At 32.1% G+C, this 22,741-nt stretch overlaps 1 protein-coding gene across 5 annotated transcripts in view; it reads right to left on the bottom strand.

Moving 5' to 3' along the window:
• raw (NDT-like domain-containing protein raw) overlaps nt 1-22,741 on the bottom strand; it is a 178,501-nt gene that overhangs the window by 144,806 nt on the left and 10,954 nt on the right. For 2 of the 5 annotated variants that reach the window (XM_088260644.1, XM_088260642.1), the window contains exon 1: nt 10,283-10,449. The exons of 2 other annotated variants lie outside the window; for them this stretch is intronic. The gene's annotated coding sequence lies outside the window, so the exon portion shown is untranslated. Of the gene's footprint in view, nt 1-10,282; nt 10,452-22,741 lie in introns of those variants that run through there. One more of the 5 variants, XM_088260645.1, reaches the window with a different exon arrangement.

Raw genomic sequence — 22,741 nt, 5'->3', positions numbered from 1 at the left:
GTCAAAAAAGGTCATTTTCAGGGGAGTCACTCAACCCTCAAAAGGTTCAAACTTCAATCTCGTTTGCTGACCCCCGAAATCACTCGAATATGTACGTAGATATATATATATATATATATATATATATATATATATATATATATATATATATATATATATATATATATATATATATATATATATATATATATATATATATATATATATATATATATATATATATATATATATATATATATATATATATATATATATATATATCCTTAATTATCAGTGAGTTATCAGCACAATCTCGTGTTGTTATTTGGCTTATATACGTATATCGTGTGTTTTAAATTAATCTTATCATAAGATATGTACCTAAGATATAAGTATATTTTTATAGATGATGTATTTTTGCCAATCGAAATATATATATAATGTAATATGTAATATATAGGTATGCGGTCTTAATTGCTACTCGTCGATAATATCGTTAAAAAAATATTTTTGCACAAAGAGATGTACTTTAATTGGGAAAATTATATAAAAATTCAATGATTTTTTAAAAGTGTTTTAAATATCAACATTTTGGCATGATAGAATCCGTATTACTTATTTATGATTATTAATTTTTCTTTAGGTAGGTGCCTATAATATATTTCTATGCAAATATTTTTTTTATATTATTTTTTATTTTTATTTATTCGGGAATTGTACAGCTTACAACCTAAAAAAATGTGTAATAAACAATAGTTACATTAACAATAGTAAACATTACATTAACAAAAAATAGTAACGTTAGAAGCCAATTAAACAATTCCACATTTATGTTATAAAACTATTCAAAAACATTCAGAGATTTTAAAAAAAGGGTATGATATAAAATAATAGATTTAACAGGCGTGAAAAAACTACCGGCAATTCACATTATGGCTTTTGGTTCGCGCAGGAACTGGACAACAGTGATGAATAACGATTTTTTAGTTGCTAAATATTCAATGATTATTGTAAATATCAGTTTTCTTTTAAATATTTATGGTATGCAAGTGACCAAGTTCAATACATCATCCACTCTAGCAGAGAGAATCAATTTAAAAAATCAAACTTACTGGAGAAAACTCCATTAAGTTTTCCAGTAAATTAGTTTTTTTTACTATTTGAACTGGCAAATATTATAGTATTATTCAACAAAAGTAAATGAATGAATTGGGAGATATAATTAGGAAATTTCATATAAAATAGGTAAGAAATGAAGAGGAGAAGGGGAGAGCATGAAAAAAATAGATGAAGTAATTATCTATGGGTTCAAAAAGTTATGAAAACCTTCCATTTCATTAAAAGGGTGTTTTTTTTTATAATGAATAAAGTAAAAATTTCAAGAAGCTTTTAAATTAAGCTTGAAGCATTCATTAGTCGATTCGGCGGTCACTTTGTGGTAAAAATCTATCCATTTTCAATTTAAGTTTTACTTAGTAAATACCACTATTTCTAAAAATGTATTGTGTCGTGTTTCGATGCATTCAGCATCATTTTCAAACACCGTATGTGAAGCAAGATCTAAATTTTAGACTAAATTAGAAATAGTGGTACTTTGTTGAGTACAGTTTTGAATTCAGCTTGAAGCTCTCTATCGATGACATTAATAAAGATAACACAATTTTCGTATTTTATGGACTTAACCGTTTTTGAAATTGACAAGAGCCGAGTGTAAATGCCACGCGGAAAGCATTTCGTCTTTTGGCACATTCGGCATAAATCTCCCAATATTTTTATAAGAAACGGGTTCAGCGTGGCTTTATTTTGTTAAAACTAGTCACAAATTAGAATAGTGTGATAGAGAGGCGAGCGTGCTGTTTGCAATTAGAAATACGGTGACATCACTAGAGAGGATCTCCGACGCCCACGCTCTGTCTTCGAATTATGTCGTCAACATCCTAATGATGTCGATATTTGGTTATTTTTTTCAAGTAGGTACCTAGTACGTAGGTAGGTTGCGGATGCGAAAGAATCGGCTGCCGATAGGTCAAGCCGCCTCATCTCTATTTTCGACCGATCGGCGCAAATCATGGCGGGGCATTCCTATTCAACTCTGATGCAAATTTAAAATCGGAATTTATCAACAAATAATAAAGAAAATTTAAATACACATGCGAGGTTAATTCTAAATCCAGCTATATTGGTTTTTTTAAAGGCATAATATCATGAAAAAAGTTTACATACTAATTGTGAATGAAATATATTTGTATTTTTAAATTATGTATAGTGAACGAATCAATATTGTAGGAAGTGTAAAAAATGTAATACAGCATTTAGAATTTTAAGAAAATTGGTAACGTTTTCAGTTTAAAATAGAAAGTTTTTGTTACAAAAAGAAAGTTTTTGTTGGTGGAAAAATTTATTCATACTGGCCATAATAAATTACAAAAAAATATATGTATAGTGAACGTATAAACGTTTTAGGAAGTGTAAAAAAAAGTTAAAGATGCATTTAAAATTTTAAGAAAATTATAGGATTTTGATACACATTTTCAATTTTAAATTGAAAGTTTTTGTTGTTAGTAAAATTTATTCATACTTATTAATATAGTATATTATTAATATAGCAAACGAATTATGTTTTGAAGATAATTATCGACGATCTACCTAATTAAAAATAAAATTACATACATAAGATATCGACGATCTACCTAATTAAAAATAAAATTACATACATAAGAGTAGCATATATAACATTCCCGATGAGTAATTTCCATTACTCGTTTTAGGATAAAGGTTAACATACAAAAATAAAAATAAAAATATTGATGTCTATTTGACTAGTTGATAAAGAAAATTTCTATTATTTGATAAAAATATGTTATGTAAGTTTATTTATTTTCATTTTTAGATTACTCAAGTGAAAACCTCTAATTGGAATGTTATTTTTTTGATTTTATTATATTATGTTATTTTTGTTAAATATTCTGTTAGTTTTCCAATAAAAAAAAATTAAAAAATATATTAAGTTTACGTTATTAATTTTGATATCAGTTACAAAAAGATGATAACGGCCGATAGTACGGCGTTAACAGCTCATGGATGGGTGATGTCATGACCTATCCTAGATTTTTTCACTAAATATCGTGGATGGGTCACTTTACACTATTTTTCCGCTGAAAAACAATCACTTTCAAAGAACGCGAGTCGCAATATAAGGACCTTTCCTAGATTCTTTCACTAAATATCGTGGATGGGTCACTTTACACTATTTTTCCGCTGAAAAACAATCACTTTCAAAGAACGCGAGTCGCAATATAAGGACCTATCCTAGATTCTTTCACTAAATATCGTGGATGGGTCACTTTACACTATTTTTCCGCAGAAAAACAATCACTTTCAAAGAACGCGAGTCGCAATATAAGTAAGTAAGTATGTAGAATTGGTAAATATTCGTCAAAACAACTTGAGTACGAGTAACACCAGTGTCGGGTCGGTCCCGTGGTTAGTGTCGCAGACTCTTGATTCAGAGTTTCTGGGTTCGAACCCACTTACAACAATTTGATGTCTATTTTTAATCATGAGCTGCTTAGGCTTAAGTACCGTAGAACGGGGCTACTTGAACTTTGATGTGTTACTTGAGCCCAGTACAAAAAATATTTAGATCGTGGTTTCGATCGAAGTATCGTGACAATAAGTGCCACCTGTGAGGGAAACAATGAATCATGTCGATACGTTCATTATTGTAGACCAAATACAGATTTTTTTTGTAGTGGGCTCAAGTAATACATCAAAGATCAAGTATCCCCGTTCTACGGTATATAAAGAATGGTAGGATGGTGCTTATTACAGTGTATCAGTCTATGACAGATCGTAAGTCTTGTAAACGATCAGATTTCCACATTCATATCGTAGTCGTACAGGAGAAAGTGACCAACTACCAAAACGTAAAATGTTCAGGAGAGCCATTTGAGTCACTTTTGCTTGGCAATAAAATAAACATCAATGCAGTTAGTCATTTTTACCAAGTCAATATATATTATACTTCCAAGTTTAAAATCCTTTGGGATTTTTTCAGGGCAATATTAAGCTAGTAAGATATCAAATAGTCAATGATCACGTTTTTGTAAAACAATGCACTTGGTCACTTTCTCCTGTATGACGATATATACATTTATAACTAATGCATCAATATTAATATATTAATAATATACAATATAAAATATATTTTTTTACACGTTTATATTCGTCCATTACGCGTTTATATTCGTCCATTACGCTAATATAGTCGTCCATTGTAATAGTCGCGTAGGCTTTTTGATAAAATGCTGACATCAATATCCAAAGGATTGAAGCTCGTTTTATCAGACAAAGAAAATTATATCATCATCATCCGAGTGATATTACAGAATACAGATCGCCAAACGGAAGTTGACTCAAACATACTTACATTTTAGAAACATTACTCCACTTTACATAACATGATAACGTCTCGTACAATATTTAAATCAACAACACATTTCATTCATGGCTTCGTTCCAATCAGCGCGTAAACCTGCGAGAACATCTCTCTACTTTGTAGCATTCACCACAACACCGATGCATCAAAATATTTTGTTGAAAACTTTGTGTGCCTTTATGGGCTGATGACAGTGAAAAAAACGCACTAACTGTGCAGCCAGATAAATTATTTTAATCTATTATTTTTTGACATCTCATCAAAAATGAACTCATTTACGGGGCTGACAAGTGTAACATTCACCAATTCTACCCATTAATTACAACCAACTCACATTCTTGGAAGTTCTATATTTATGTATTATTTCGAGAAATAAAATAAAAAAATACATTTTTTAAAATACTTTGTATTTTGATCCACTCACATTTTTATTAACCAACTAGTTTCGGCAGCAACCTGTTGCCCTCTTCAGGGTTTAATTTATGACTTAAACCCTGAAGAGGGCAACAGGTTGTTGCCGAAACTAGTTGGTTAATAAAAATGTAAGTGGATCAAAACACAAAGTATTTTTATTTCTTGAAATAATATATCAATATGATCCACAAAGTTAATGCTTTCAATATTCAAAACATCTATACTTATTTATGAACCAATTTTGAAACATTGTTCATGAATCACTAGAACTTCACTAGAGTCATCTATTGGTGAGACGAAAAGAAGCTTTTTATTGAGCAGAAACTCTTTTATTAGTATGTGAGGTCCGAATCCTAGATTATAATCACACACGTGAGAAACGCCAGAAAATATCGTCAGCCACGTAAATACCTAGACTTCCATATTCTTCTTCATCTTTGATGAGATGTCAAAAAATAATACGATAAATAACTCCTATAATTGGAGATAATCCAGATTTGTGAACCAGTATTGAGACACACTCAAAATGTTGTAGATAAATTTAACCTTTTTTTAATGTTTAAAGCAACGATAAGATATGAAATATGCTCTTGGCTAGTATAGCGCCGCGAATACCTAAGTGACTTATATAAGGACATGGACTGCTCGAAGTACGAGGAACTGAAGAGGGTTTCGGAAAACAGACTAGAATGGCGAAGGAGATGTCATCTTTTGCTGCAGACCAATCCGCAGGATTGAGACCAGAGACAGCGGGCTAGAAGAAACAAAAATCCACCTTTGTTTCTTCTAGAAACAGAGATCTATAAACCTTGTACATAATAAGTGAGGTAAATAATAAATACAACTGCCATCTATATAAAAAAGATATAGGGGGTGGGAATCACACTTTATTCCAGTTGATATTGCTCACAATACAGACGAAGAACTTCTTAAACAGCTTCATACAGGCAGAAATTCAACTCCCCACCCAAGTATCCGCCCTTCTTTCAGAACCTAATTCTAGAATTGCGTAATCTCTAAAAAGATAAAGCTAAATGCATTTCAATTATGATTTTTCATTATTAATTTTCCTTTTTTTTTACCGAGTAAAACTTGAATTACAAATACATGGAAACAAAATAAATACACATTTGACTGCAAAATGGCCTCGCGGGCGGGTTCGATTCTCGCCAATATTTAATTTTTCCAATTGGATTCGTAAATATTCATCAGCATTCTCGTATGTGCATTCCCGGGCGGCCATTGAAGTCTGATGACGACGAATTAAAAGTCATATGTAGTGCCGCGAAAGACGTAGTCGACGTCAAAACCAGAAAAAAAGTTTTCTCGAAAGGCACCAAAATGATAAATATTACAATAAATATTTTATTCGAATTCCTTAATCTATAATACCTACATATCTTCCAACCGCCAAGTAGAAAAAACCGGTATTTTAATTGAAAAATCAAAATGTATTTTTAATTAATTGCAGTGATCAAAACATCAGATAATCCTTAAGTTTTTTTTAACAAATTCCCACGCGTATACATATGTTTATTATTAAATTAAAATAATAAATGAATTAATATGAAATGAAAAAACGATGCTGCCTTCCACGTAAAGATATGATGGTTTTATTTATGATATTGAGTTCGGTGAATGAATGAAAATTTATACCTATAAGGATAATAATTTTGGATATTATTTGTCGCTTTAAAAATTTAATAAAAATTTCCATGAATTTCCAATCAGCCGACTAAGGTAACAGCTATTTTAGCTCAATCGGTAGAGCAGCGAACTCGATATTTGAAGATTCCAGGTTTTTATCCTAGTGTGAGTGGTAATTTTTAGCTGTGATAGTTTATTTTAACACTTATTTTATTTTAAATATTTGATGAATAACACACACAAATATTTGGGTGTGGAGCCGGGTGGTCAAACGGATCTGCGATGTGAAGTGATGGGGCAAGTAAACAAGGCTGCAGTCATCTCAGGATGCCTGAAAAATTCTATACGGAAAACCCTGACACGGCAAAATTAAAATATATATAACCTTTGTGCCCTGTAACCCATCATGACATATGGGATCGAATGCAAAACAGACACTGCAGTAACAAAAACGCGCTAAAATAAATCACTATAGCCTTCTACAGGATTTATTTGGCATACGCATAGTACACACATTCTATCAGTGTATTGTTGTTAAGGCAGTGATAATTTAGTATAAATTTAGACATACCCATAGGATGTGTATTATACGTTGTGGAAAAAAACACGCTCAATGTCAGAAATGAAGACTCTAAGCAGCATATCTGGCAAGAGACTACGAGATAGAATAAGGAACAGCGTAAGAGAAATGTGAGATCGAAGATGTCGTTAGGTGGAGAGGCAACGAAGAAGACAATGGTATGGGCATGTGAGGAGGATGGAACCATCTAGACTCCCCCACATTCCACTGCATGGTTGACCCCAATGTTATCCCTGGCAGACCACCAAAGAGATGGATTGACAGCTGGGAGTCATCGCAGGAGGATAAACCCTCTTAAAAACAGGCCACAAGGCTTACACCAAGAAGAAAAATAAGAATATCTCATGACTTTCTGTGATGAGCTTCTAGAAATTTCACTACCTTGTACTTAAAACAATTTCCTGTGGTCTTTGACGATGTTTTTTTATCAATTACAACATCAGAATATTCGATTTGGGCATCATTGATTAGATGATCACGTCACTTATTACGTACATTAGTTTAAGTGCAAAAAAATGATAGTGCGATTGATCTTCTGATAAAAGATTCTGATAGTATTTATTTCACGAAACATTTTTTTTTAAATCACAAGAATGTGAACCCCCTTGGATTTTTCAGCGTTTTTTCAGTATTTTTTCAAAAGTTTTTTGTCGGACGCATTATTTCTTTGCTTGGTATATTTAATTAAGGGAATATTCGCTAACACAGAATTCATTCCAACAGAGATCACCGGAGAAGTCACATATCGTTTCACGTCCGATTTTTTTTGTTTTTTTTTTAGAATATATATTTACATTATCCACTGACACTTCGTGATGGAATTGCATTTTTAATATATTATTAGATTAAAACCAATATTTTTAGCTTTTCCACTTTATTTTAATTTGACCATAAAAATATTTTTAATATCATACAATACTTAAATTCACTCAAATCAAATTAATTTCTCAATAAAATTATATCAAATCATGGTTATCAACTCCTGCCTTGTTTTATATATAACATAACAATTTGTATAGCCTCCCACCAGTCTGATGATGTCGGTAACGACGAAACCCGGTCGCTGGTCAAATTAAAATAAAGTGGAAAAGCTAAAAATATTGGTTTTAATCTAATAAAAAAATTGTAATTATACATTTTTTACCTCCTTACCTTTCAAAAACTCTTTTCATTTCAAAACCATATACATAATTATTTCGAAGAAAAACGTAATTTTTCAATGCAAAAACGGTGTTTAAAAAAAAAACAATTACGTAAAATGTAACTTGGATTTAGAGAAAATTAAGTTGCGACTAAACGAATACTGGGCCTTAACAAAGACGCAACGTTTATGTAGAATAATAAGAAGAAAATCGTACATTTATTTTTATGATAGTGTCTCCGAAATAAAAACAAAAACTTATTCAACTCACCCATAGATGGTCCCGACAACTATTCAAACCCTTATCCGCACCCCAATGGTGCATAGGACACTGCGTCATATAAACGCAGTGGTATCTTGATCGTTTACACGAAGGAAAGGTGATCAGCCCTCCGCTTCAGGTACCAGTCCAGGGTTAATATTGAATAAATATGACAGTGAAAAAATCACTTATATTTATTTTACCCCCCTTGGGAATCGAACCTGGGACCTCCAGAACGGTAGCCGAGCGTGCTGACCATTACACTACGGAGGCGGACAAAGTAAAATAATAAGGGAAGAATCTTACATTGATTTCATGAAGGTCTCTGCTAAATAAAAACAAACACTTACTCAACTCACCCATAGATGGTCCCGAGAACTATAGCTTGTGAAAATGTCAATTGAAGGATAGACATATATACAACTTCCAAATTTTCAGTATTGTGGTTGTGAATTATGGGTGGAATGTTAAAGGTTGTTATAGGCTGGTTAAGTGACCACTTTACCCACGTGTAATATTCACCATTCTACCAATGATTGACAACCATGGTGATCGGATCTTACACCTGTATAAAGTGATCACTTAAATCAGCCTATACCAGATCGTAATCCCTGTGAATACCCAGACCTCCATATTCTTTTTCATATAGGTAAGATATCAATATAAAAATACCAAGTATTTGTTTGTTGGATCAACATTGATGGCGTTAGGAATACTTTGTGACATTATATTTGGTCTTTTCTGTAGATCCGATTTTATTTACTAGTATTGTCGAATAAAGCTTAGCTTAGCTTTATAAAAATTGTAACAATTTTTTAATTATATATTTTATTTTTCCACTTTGATTTTCTCCTGTAGTTGGCTGGATGTTATAATAATTATTCTAACCCTTATTCACACCCAACGGTGCATATGGCACTGCATCGTAGCGACGCAGTGTTATCTTGATCGTAAATTGCATGAAGGCAAGGTGATCAGCCCTGCGCCTTTTGTACCGGTCCAGGGTGATATTAAATAAAAATTAGAGTGTGAAATCAATAATATTTATAATTTATATTTGAAGCATTAACTTGGTGATTTTCCATTTTATAATTAAAATGTAACTTTGTTATAAAATCCCTATAAATATTTTATTATAACTTAATTATAATGTCTACCGGCTTCGAAGCTAACCGCTTCTTTATCAAGACTGATTAATACTAAAACACTATTAACACTATTAAAACAATATTAATCAGTTTTGATAAAGAAGCGGTTAGCTTCGAAACCGGTAGACATTATAATTAAGTTATAATAAAATATTTATAATAATTTTTAAACAAAGTTACATTTTAATTATAAAATGGAAAATCACTAAGTTAGTGCTTCAAATATAAAAAAAACTTTTTATGGGTACATATTTTTTCCAATCGATTTCGACAAGAACCTTGTCATCATTAGGGTCAAAAATATTATTATCAAAAGTGCAGTGGCCGTTATAAATTTAGTGGCATTTTTTAAGTAAAATAATTATGTACAATACAATATTTACCCATGTAGTTCGATGCCGGTCAAGCAAGCTAACAATATAAAAAACCTGGTTTTATTTATTCAACAATATTTTTTCATGCGCTTTTGTGTAGTATTATGTCACTGATAAAGATGAAAATACACGGATTTCCAAATAATTGGTTTATTAAGACAAAATTCTTAAAAAATCTTATTTTCATACAAAACAGAACGAACATATACAATCAATGCAATGATAAAATTGAAGGTCTGTTCGAACGGAGAAAAAACTGAATTTAAATCGAGTCACGCAAAAACCAATGAAATATCTACCTTCGACAGTTCAAAACATGTCCGATTTCAATGTAAAAAGTTCACTAAACAATACATTTTATCAAACGTTCACAGATGGAAGACGCGCGTATTAATTTTCATCAACAAACGGACGAAATCCACTCCACACACACACAACCAAACACCACGGTTCGCCGTGGGTGACTGGGAGGGAAATATAAAACGTGCGAGAGAATTACGACCGAGACTCGATGGCTTATTCCGTATAACTTATCACCATTTTACAGCCGAGACGTTATTTTTATCTACACTGTTTATACTCTACCGCAGATTATAACGCGGCCGTTCAGTGCGGTTAGTTTATAGCGACTCTGTCAGAATGCGCGACCGGGGAAACAGCGGTGCGAAGACGGTGGCACAAGAACGATTATTTTCTTATACATATACATCTGAAAATACAGTTAAATCGAGATACAATACGGAATTGTAACTCTTGTAAAAATCTATGGTCGTAAAGATGGATTGAAGGCAGCAGATGTATTGGATATATCACTCAGTCCTTTCAAGAACGTCATAAATCATAAATTGTCAATTTTCAGTTGTGCATGTTTTCGGAATGCCCAGAAAAGGTACTATATCCCAGCAAAAGGGATATTTTTAACCTAATATTTACCCGCTACAAAGCAGAAAGTGTTGTTTTTGCATTTTGAAGAAAAGGTATTGTTTAATATTTTTTAAATATTTTTCAAATGGAGAAAAAACCTTCAGGTTTTACCTAAAAAGATCTGTTGCACAGTAAAAAGTTCAATAAGTGCCAGCCAAGCTAAAGGGAAAAGTCTACCAAACAATTGTCAGACAGCACTCCTCTATGGCTCCGAATGCTGGACGATGTAAAACACCTACTCTAGGCAACTAGAAACTGCTGAAATGCGAATGATTAGATGATCAGCTAGAGTGTCCCTTAGAGACAAAACAAACATTTCACGGATTCGTGGGAGCCTGGATGTAACAGACATCAATAGTAAGGTAGAGGAAAGGCAATTGAGATGGTATGGGCACATAGGACGCAGAGAACCTGATCATATTGTGAACCAGGCAATCGCCATGGATCTTTCTCGAAAGACATCTGGAAGAAGACCAAAGAATTCATGGATGCTACTGAAAGATAACATGATTCGAAGGCATGGCCTAGGTGGAGTAGTTCGTAATAGAATAATCTACAACCTGAGGACGAGGAGAGCTGACCCCAACAACCTAAAAAGACGACAAGTTGGGATGGAGCCATGAAGAAGAATATATGTTTGTGTTTTTTAGTACTGTGTATCCAAAAAATTGAGTACTGTGTTTGTCAAACACGGTGAATATTACACGTTTATAAATTGATCACTTAAACCAGCCCCACATAGGGAGAAGAATAATGGATTAAGCAAAAACAGTTTTTTTCTAAAATAATAACTAAATCAATATAAAATTAAATGACCCTTTTTATTATTTACTAAAAATGAATACAAAATAATTATTTATAAAAAAAAACAGTTAAATTAATGGAAATGACAACTAAAACACACAAAAAAACGATATTTTGTAAAATTTGTTCAAACGCTAAAACAATGCGAGAAAATAAAACTTAACCTTACTTACCACGACGAAAAATAATTATTCTCCAGCAGTAATTTTTTTGCTATATATTTAGCACTGGAAAAGAGTCCAACAGAAACCTGTGGAAGTCCAAAAGGGAGGCCTTTGTTCAATACTGGACGGAAGAAGAAGGCTGAAGTAATAGTAAGTATAATAGCAAAGTAGCTACTGACCGTTTACGTAATAGGGTAGCCAAAAAAAACAAATTGAAAAAAATTAGGTAACATTTTGAGTGTGTCCAAGTACTTGTTCACAAATCTGGATTATCTACAAGTATAAGAGTTATTTTTCATATTATTTTTTGACATCTTAATATAGATGAAGAAGAATATGGAAGTCTGGGCATTTACGGGGCTTACGACCGTCATAGACTGGTTTCAGTGATCACTTGGAAGTTATACATAAATATGATCCAATTTCAAGCACAATGTTTCGAAATTGCATCATATATTTAGAAGTTCCAAGAATTTGAGTAGTGTGGTTGTCAATCATTGGTAGAATTGGTGAATGTTACGCGTATGTGAAGTTATCACTATGTTGAGATGTCAAAAAATTAGACGTTTAACGTCGATCACCGGGGTCGATCGCACGGTTCGTGCTTGGGTGTGAAAAGTGAAAAGCGATTCGTGAGTAGGCGCGTGAGACCCACACACCTTGGTTCAAATCCTAGGGCACAATTCTAGATATCGACGAAAATACCACACCTGCGAGGATTGATGAGAACAAATTTTTACTTTAGGCCCAATATGGTGTGTGATAAATCGCTTTATTTTCTTTAAACCCAGGTGACATTTGAAGTATGTGTTTTTTTTTACTTAAAACGCCGTTTTTGTATTGTAAAAATAAGTTATTCCTTACGATTAGGAGTTATTTTTTATATTATTTTTTTAAGTCTCAACATAGATGAAGAAGATCTCACCATAGATGTCTCTAATGAATTCGAGAACTATGTTTCGAATTTGAACAATATGTATACAAGTTCCAAGAATTTAAGTAGTGTGGTTGTCAATCATGAGTAGAATTGGTGAATGTTACACGTGTGTAAAGTGATCATTTAAACCAGCCTATGGCGGTCGTAAGCCCCGCAAATGCCCAGACTTCCATATTCTTCTTCATCTATGCTGAGATGTCAAAAAACAATTTAATTTTTCGTATCCCATATTTTTTCTTCATCTTATCAACAACAATCTCTAATCTATGCATAATGGATCTTTGTCAGACGGGAGGAATATCTAATTTAAGATACTCAACCTTTAAGGATTGTATTAGACTCGTTTTGTGTTTATAAAAGCCGATATAATTAATATTTTCATTCATCATTTTCTTTTGGAAAATTCGCCTTCGAAAAAACGTTATTTTCGTAAGTTGGCAATGAATGACGTCACAGAAACGATGGAATTATTTTAACGTTGGTGTCATTGCTAAATTATTGGCGTCTCTATTTGTTGATGTCTATGGTCCATCATCCCACTCCACCCTCCCTTCATATTTGTATAACACAAATGGCAGTGTAGTGGTAAACAAACAAGCCACACTACTACTATTACAGTTCTATAAACCAGACAATAAACCATATGAAGTCATAAAACGTTCGATGACGGAAATTTGATGACGTATGCGAACGCACGTTTTGCGTTTTTTTTTCAAATATCTAAAGTTTAAACCTTCATATCTCCCTTAGTTCTCTACAGATTTCAATAAGAATGTCACCGATAGTCTTGTGATTTTTCATATTAATTCATTAGCCAATAATCACACATCGTGATATTTATCCATTATAAGTTGGTTAATTCTTCAACGGAGAATCAATTTGAAGAAAAAAAACAATGATCAAGCCAAGTTTTCAAACTGTATTTATATATTTCATATAGTACCTGCATATGCCTAATGTTTTATTGCCTTCCATAGATGAAGTCATTGCAGCACACGAAGTTAACCTTTTAGACATCCTGAATCCCTGATACTCATTCGAAATAATATTATTAGTACTTAATAACAGTAGTAGTTGATACGCAATAATTATATATTTTATTAATTTATTTTTCGTCATACATCATATACAATAATTATTCCACATGTAGATTACTAATCCACAGTATTATTTTTGGCAAATGAAGGAAATTTAAATAAATTGGATATTCTTAAAAAAAAAGCTGTAAGAATAGTACTTAAAAAATAGATATAAGAAGAATGTAGAAAAAATGAGAGAACTAAACTCGGCTGTCCAAACTCAAAACACAGTATATTTATTTATAGTACGTTAGAGATTTTTTTTTTTCACAGATATTTTTTTATAGTACGTTTTTTTTGCATTTTTAGACTAACTAGATTCTACTTAGTCCAAAAACGCAAAAAAACATACTAAAAAAATGACGCTTATTGTGTTTTAAGTTTGTACAGCCGAATTAGTTACCTGTAAAATAAAGATTAATACATAGTATGCTTATTTTTATAATTAAATATTTTAACGATAAATTACCTAAATATTTTAACGATAAATTACCTAAATATTTTTAAGGATAAAGCAGTTTAAAATAAAAAAATCATAAACATAGTAGTAGAAATAAGGATAAAATGAGCCATTTTTGAAAAAAAAACAGTCGCAAAATTGTTTAAAGTATAAGGGTTTGAAAATGTATGATGAGATGCCTGAATGTATGAAGAATGAAAAGAGCCTGAAAGAATTAAAAATAAAAGAAAAAAAGTTTTTTTTTGCATTTTTGGACTAAGTAGACGTACACCCATAACCTACTACAAAAATTCTTTAAAATACAGCTAAATCCTAAGAAAGCAATTTAAAAAAACGCAGTAAGTACACTTTGGTGATCAAAAGTCTACTTAAATACAATATAAAAACCAAGTAAGTCGCATCGTCAAAATTGAAACGCAGTAAGTGTCTCGTGTCCCTTACTGTGTTTTGATTTTGGACAGCCGTGCTATGTGCATTCGTCACATACAACTCTCGTCACAGTAATAACAAGGATCATTTTTACGACCGCGCCGCTGAAATGAGCGATTGCGTTAAGTGTGGCAGAGATTCAGCTCGTATGGCCCGAAGTAATAGCATTAGCACGGCCCGGCTGGAATCGACCAATCAAGGAAATTACAGCAGCAAATAATGATGTACAGGAGACATAAAGTTATATTATTGGACTCCCCACACCAGCAAATATTATTGGAGACATAAAGTGATGTTATTGGATTCCCCGGCACGACGCGGTGGGTGACAAGAGTCATTCGAAGGGTGAAGGAACATAATTTGATTCTGTAACTTTATTTGGGTATTTTACAGAATAGTTACATCAATTAAAAACACATTTATTTGAGCACTAACATACTACCTTTTGGCATTCTTCCAACATATGAGATTACAAATACAACGCTTCAAATAATGTTTAAAACGACTCACAGCAACACCAAAACAATTTTTAGAAGAGAAATTCACTATCCCAAAATAGGTAATGGAGTATTGAAGGGTGAAGAGGGGTTAGGAGCTGTTATTTGTATTTTTTTTAACAGCGGGAACATAGAATTAATTAATTATCATATTGTTAATTATGAGCTTATTACTGTTTATATTTTTATGAACTACGTTGTTTCAAAATGTTCCAGTTTACACTTGTTTTATATGTGTGTGTATATGTATGTATTCAAATACTTATACATATCGCTCACTCCTTTCAAGAACGTCATGAACGTTTTTAAAGTTAAAAAATATAATACAATGTATTAAAAATAAATATCAATACAATTATTGAACTTTTTACTGTGCAACAGATCTTTTTCGGTAAAACCTGAAGGTGTTTTCTCCATTTGAAAATTATTTAGTATATTTAAAAAATAATTAAACAATACCTTTTCTTCTAAATGCAAAAACAACACTTTCTGCCCTGTAGCGGCTAAATATTAAGTTAAAATATGCCTCTTTTGTTGGGATATAGTACATTTTCTGAGCATTACGAAAACATGCACAACTGAAAGCTGACGATTTTTGATTTATGACGTTCTTGAAAGGAGTGAGCGATATGCCATATAAACCTTAGAGGTTTGCTTAATTCACCTCTAGGTGTATGAATAAAGATTTTAAAAATAATAAACATGATGTACTCAATGTCTTGTACTCGTACGCGTATATTCGCAGTTTGCAAGTCACAATGTCAAACAAGTGAACTTCAATGAACATGACAGACGTCACGACCCTGCGGTCGTGGTGACAAAACGATGTGCGCATTAAATCTGTGATCGAGGGGTCAAACGGAGAAGATTGAATTGCAACCTCATTAAAATCAATGAAGGAACGACTCGATCACACCATGAGAAATATGGTATTGATACGTTAAAATAAAGTCAAGGGATTGTTCAAAAAAATGTCACTACTGATTGTTTTAATTTAATCTAACAAAAAAATGGATTTTCTCGCTAAGGACGTGTGGCATATATTCTTATAACATTAATACGCACCCAATGATGCAAATGGCACTGAGCCATCGGGTGCGGATAAGGGTTAAAAGAACAAAGAAATATATATATATATATATATATATATATATATATATATATATATATATATATATATATATATATATATATATATATATATATATATATATATATGTCACTCACTCCTTTCAAGAACGTCATAAATAAAAAAAACTTGATTTTTTAGGAGAACGTTTTTGAAGTTGAAAAATATAATACGATGTATTAAAATGAGTATCTAGCCACTTATTGAACTTTTTACTGTGCAACAGATATTTTTAGGTAAAATCTGAGGGTTTTTTCTCCATTTGAAAAATATTTAGTATATTTGAAAAAATAATTAATCAATACCATTTCTTCCAAATGCAAAATAACACTCTGCCCTGTAGCGGGTAAATATTAAGTCAAAAATATGCCGCTTCTGCTGGGATATAGTACATTTTCTGGGCATTCTGAAAACACGCACAACGAAGATTGACGATTTTTTTATATATGACGTTGTTGAAATGAGTGAGCGATATGTATTAGGCACCCCCTACGGAATTGGTTTATGTCTTTGAATACTGCGATTCTTGGAATTCTTGCATGTTTTTTTAGATTGTTTCGTATTTTGATGGATTTTACCTACTACTTTTACCTGCTATCCCGACATAAAACTGACCCTTGAAATTAGTAAAAAGAGTAATTTTAAATAAACAACGCCCCAACTGTCGTACTTCGGGTTAGCAGGTAATAAGTAGTAGGTAAAATCCATCAAAATACGATACAATCCAAAAAGATTGCAACAATTCCAAGAGTCGCAGTATTTAAAGATATAAACCAATTCTGTAGGGGGTGCCTAATACATTTGGCCAAGGCTGTATATGATATATTTTTTTGGGGGAATTGTAATTGATCATTAAAATTCTGTATAACAAAAGCGTTTCAATTTGATTTACCACCAAAAAGTGACAAGAGGAGCTGTTGGCCATTCGCCCACGCATCCTCGCCTCAGGTGAGAATACACGATATACGTACAGTAAACCCCCCTATAACGTGGAGATAGGAACCGCGTTATCGGAGGAAACGTAAAGGGTGTTAACACTAAAGAGGGGAAAGGACCTTTAAAATATATATATTTATACATTTCAATCAGCGAAAATCATTGAAATGAGTCATTTAATATTACAATACAATTTGTCATATAATATAAATATATTAACCAGTTCCCAGTTTATCCCGAGCGTGACTCGAGCTAAACTGATGATGATGACTCATTATAACGTGGAGATAGGAACCGCGTTATCGGAGGACATGTTAAAGGGTGTTATAACACTAAGGAGGGGAAAGGACTTTAAAAAAATATATTTATACATTTCAATTAGCGAAAATGAATGAAATGAGTCATTTAAAATTACAATCAAATTTATCCTATAAATATATTAACCAGTTCCCAGTTTAGCCCGAGCGTGACTCGGGCAAGGAGTTAGCCGAGCAGCACTCGGACTCTTCAATGATGAGTCCGAGTGCTGCTCGTCATTTCGTATTCCAACTTAGGGATATTGATTTGCCCGAGTGAAATATATTTATGTATTTTTTTTTGTTACCAAACCCGAGCAGTGTTCGGGCAGTCTTGTTTCGACTTGTTGGTGACGATTTCCTGTACCAACGAATTTTCTCGCCAAAGTTCGAATGGTAAGTGGTTAACCTCCTACAACGTTTCCTCCGATAACGCTGTTCCTATCTAACGTTATAGGGGGGTTTACCATATAGTCAAGTAGCGAGCACACATGTAATCAGCTGGAAATATTGATTACGTCAATACTTTTTTGTCCCCCTTGTGGCTGAATGAGGCGATTCGCAGATCTGCATCAGGTATGTAAAAATCCCAGAACATTTTGAAAATGTTTCATTCAAATTTCAACTAGGGGTCAAACGGAGATTGAATTGCGACCTCATTTAAATCAATGAAGGAACAACACGGTCACACCATAAGAAATACGCTATGAATATTTTAAATGTTTTGTTTTTTACCACTTGAGTTATATTTATTTTAACGACTAGTTTCGGAAACTGCAAATGCGTCCATCATCGGGTCTAAATATATTGTATATCAGTTTATATTAAATATAACTCAAGTGATAAAAAAAAAGTGTTTTCATTTACAATTTTATCGTATTTTACCACAAAGTAAATGTCAAAACAATAAAAAAAAAAAAAAAGAATATATATATAAATATATATATATATATATATATATATATATATATATATATATATATATATATATATATATATATATATATACATATATATATATATATATATATATATATATATATATATATATATATATATATATATAATATATATATATATAAAATCAAGGGATTGTTAAAAATATTCTTCTTCTACTTCAAGCCCTCATACGCACCCGGTGGTGCATAGGGCCCTGCATGATATACATGTAGTCTTATCTTGATCGTTAACACATGAAAGAAAAAATAACTAATGAAGGAAAGGTGATCAGCCCTCCGCTTCGGGTACCAGTCCAGGGTTATATTGAATAAATATTAGAGTGAAAAATTACTTATATTTATTTGACCCCCCCAGGGAATCGGACCCGGGACCTCCAGAACGGTAGCTAAACACGGTAACCATTACACCACGGAGGCGGACTCAAAATATTGGCATTAATACTATTGCATGGTCCTACATTATATCATGGGTGTACTGGCGAAAAACTTTAACTCGAAAATATGCAATTTTGACTTAATGATGCATATTATAAAGTTTTCAACGCTCAATAAACTGAAAAAATACACTACGTAGTATAAAATGTCATAGTTATGTGGTTTTAAAAGTAAATTCAACTTTGTTTAATAGCGGATATTTTATACAGGCTAAAAGATTTAAAGAACAGGGATTATTCAAGCAGGGATTTTAAAGTTAACGTATTTTGCCAGCATACACACGATATAAGGTCCGATACCTTAACTGATTCAGTCATTTGTTCTCAAAAAATTGTCAGATAATTCCTAAGCGCGTGTTACATAAATATTATTGAAAGATTACATATCGCAGCTCTAGATTCACGCCTGTAAATTATTAATATTTGTGGGTGTCTACCTCTTAGCTTAGTGGTCTAATTATAATAGTTTACACCGCGACCGGTTTGGGTCGGGAACCCACGTAAATACTCTCCCAGAGTGGTAATTGAACTGTTTGACCACGATGCTCCCACATCAGCAAACAAGCAATAAAACATTACACGAGTGCCGGTGTCATTTTTAAACGTACACTCGACGAGTTATTTCGTTATCCAATCATTTTTGAGAGATTTATACATTTCTGGTTTGATTTCATTCATTGATTTACATTAACTTTGTGGAATTACATTCTGATTGAAATATATCGCTCACTTCTTTCAAAATCGTCATATATCTCAAAATCGTCATATATCGTAAGGGAAGGGTAATTAATTATAACCTAACTATGAGCATTTCAATGTTTTAGAATTAGTACATAAACCCTGAGGATGAAAAGGTTCGTATCGAAACCGGTTGAAAAATGTGTACCAATAAAAAGTGGTTAAAACAAAGTTGTTTTATTTTATAAAGTTAACAGTTGAATTTGCTTGAAGTATGTACATATCGCTCACTCCTTTCAAGAACGTCATAAATCAAAAAACTTGATTTTTCAGGAGAATGTTATAAAAGTTTAAAAATAGAATACAATGTATTAAAAATAAATATCAAGCCACTTATTGCACTTTTTACTGTGCAACAGATCTTTTTAGGTAAAACCTGAAGGTTTTTTCTCCATTTGGAAAATATTTAGTATATTTAAAAAAAAAAAAAAATACCTTTTCTTCAAAATGCAAAAACAACACTTTCTGCCCGTAGCGGGTAAATATTACGTTAAAAATATGCCTCTTTTGATGGGATATAGTACATTTTCTGGGCATTTCGAAAACATGCACAACTGAAAATTGACAATTTTTGATTTATGACGTTCTTGAAAGGAGTGAGCGATATATGTACATACGAGCACGAATGAAAACGCAACCTATGTCAATTGTACAAGCAAATCAGGAGCAGATCTCTCAGGATGTTGTGGAATGATATGAGTGAATGAGAAATAGATTCCGAGAACATCCACGTGTCATCTTAGAAACTAATGACGTCAATCGTATTGTTATTCGTGCACAGGAAACGCTATAAGTCATGCTATCACATGATAATATGATCATGGCAAACTTTTAAGTAATTTATTGCTTCAGGCATGACATACATTTCTTCGTTTCATTTACCTTTTGAATGATGTCACATCTAGCGTCACAACTTGGTAAACTTTTAGAAGTAAGGAGGAAAGAAGTAAGGTTATGGGAAACTTGTACCAGTTAAAATTGGCAGAAGACACGATACTCTAGATTCTAGAACCCGTGTTCTAGAGTCTAGGACACGGGTGGCCAACCTGCGGCGCCCTTAGGTGCGGCCCGCGGTCATGTATGGCGAATATTTTTCGTAAATATTGGGTCCTACAAAACGTATTTTAAATCATATTAAGTTATTAAAACCAATCAAGTTTCTGTAATTACATGGAATGCATATATTCCGGTGAAAACAAACTCAAATCTCGCACTGAGTGGCCATTGATAAATTGGTTTTATTTCAAATAAAATTGGAAAAATTGTTTGATTTATGTGTCTAAATTAATTGATTAAATTGTCCGCCTCCATAGTGTAATGGTCAGCACGCTCGGCTACCGTTCTGGAGGTCCCGGGTTCGATTCCCAGGGGGGTGTAATAAATATAAGTGATTTTTTCACTCTAATATTTATTCAATATTACACTGGACTGGTACCTGAAGTGGAGGGCTGATCACCTTTCCTTCATGTATAAACGATCGAGATAACACTGCGTTTATATGAAGCAGTGCCCTATGTACCATTGGGGTGCGGATAAGGGTTTAAAAAAAAAGTTATTAAAACCAATCAAGTTTCTGTAATTACATGGAATGAATATATTCTGGTGAAAACAAACTCAAATCTCGCACTGAGTGGCCATTGATAAATTGGTTTTATTTAAATAAAATTGGTAATATTGTTTGATTTATGTGTCTAAATTAATTGATTAAATTGTCCGCCTCCGTAGTGTAATAGTCAGCACGCTCGGCTACCGTTCTGGAGGTCCCGGGTTCGATTCCCAGGGGGGGTAAAATAAATATAAGTAATTTTTTCACTCTAATATTTATTCAATATTACCCTGGACCGATACCTGAAGCGGAGGGCTGATCACCTTTCCTTCATGTGTTAACGATCAAGATAACACTGCGTTTATATGACATAGTGCCCTATGCACCATTGGGGTGGGGATAAGGGTTTTATATATATTATATAAATTAATAATTTTGATTGTTAAAATCGATAGCAATGTTTATAGATAGATTTTTGTTGGTTCAATGTGTATTTTCTCCATATATCTGGTCGTAGTAATGTTTCTTTTTCACAATTACCCTGATTGTACTTTCTAATAACCTCTGCATTCGCATTATTCATAATACAAAAAAAAACAATAAGTATGAAAATCAGTGTATTTAAAAAAAATATATATATATATATATATAAATATATATATATATATATATATATATATATATATATATATATATATATATATATATATATATATATATATATATATATATATATATATATATATATATATATATATATATATATATATATATATATATATATATATATATATATATATATATATATATATATATATATATATATATATATATATATATATATATATATATATATATATATATATATATATATATATATATATATATATATATATATATATATATATATATATATATATATATATATATATATATATATATATATATATATATATATATATATATATATATATATATATATATATATATATATTACTGTCTGTATGCAGCCCTTAGGAAAAAATTAGGTCACGATGCGGCCCGGGGTGCAATTTGGGCTGGCAAGGCCTGCTCTAGAACAATGGTGGCCAACCCGCGGCCCGCGGACAAACGTTCTTGAAAGGAGTGAGCGATGTATATTTGTATATTTTCATCATATGTATCTAATGATCCAATAGACTAAGAAAGAGATAGTTTTACAATATACAATGCAAAACGACTGAACAGCAAGTCATTGATAAGCTAAATTTAGTTTTATGTTTTATGAGTGACAATGTTATCGCTGGTTATATTCGTTTGAAACAGATTTGTGAGATTTGACTAGTGGCTAGTGGTTAGTGTATTGTACGTATTACAGCTCCATACAAATATTATGATATAATGATCCCTTGACGTATCATAGTATTTGTACCTGTGACTGATATAC

Source organism: Brachycentrus maculatus, unplaced genomic scaffold (assembly GCF_059751285.1).
Source record: "Brachycentrus maculatus isolate JH-2025_06_01 unplaced genomic scaffold, ASM5975128v1 h1tg000139l, whole genome shotgun sequence".
Lineage (NCBI taxonomy): Eukaryota > Metazoa > Arthropoda > Insecta > Trichoptera > Brachycentridae > Brachycentrus > Brachycentrus maculatus.
The sequence above is the reverse complement of the archived record's forward strand: the minus strand, read 5'-3'. Positions and strand labels throughout refer to the sequence as shown.